The following is a 434-nucleotide window of genomic DNA, read 5'->3' on the forward strand; positions in this document are numbered from 1 at the left end:
TTTTTTTCTTTTTCCATTTGTGCTCTGAAATTGTCGCGCACTCCAAATGGAACTCAGAAAGCACGCGGGCCTTTGTTCTGCCTTGTTAGGCGCCAGCAGTAGACTCCTCTGCAGTCACTTTGCAGGGTGGCTGGTCGGGGTGAGGCGCAGTGGAGGGGTGGGGGTGGGCTGGAGAAGCTGCACCATGCCTGCTGGCCCATGTGTGACCCTGGGCGAGGGTGGGCCTGGCACAGAGGGCTTCCTGAATGCTCTGAGAGGCAGGCTCAGACTCTGGTGAGTTTTTTTTTTTGTGTGACAGTAGGGTAGGATGCACTTGTCAGAGTCAGAATTTGTTGACTGAAGCCCCCTGAAATGAAATGAGCCACAAGATCCCTGCACCAGGCATGCAATCCAAATCTTAAACCGTCCCAGGGCTCCCACTCTTCCCAGAGGCC

Source organism: Bison bison, unplaced genomic scaffold (genome assembly GCF_000754665.1).
Source record: "Bison bison bison isolate TAMUID 2011002044 unplaced genomic scaffold, Bison_UMD1.0 scf7180017864373, whole genome shotgun sequence".
Lineage (NCBI taxonomy): Eukaryota > Metazoa > Chordata > Mammalia > Artiodactyla > Bovidae > Bison > Bison bison.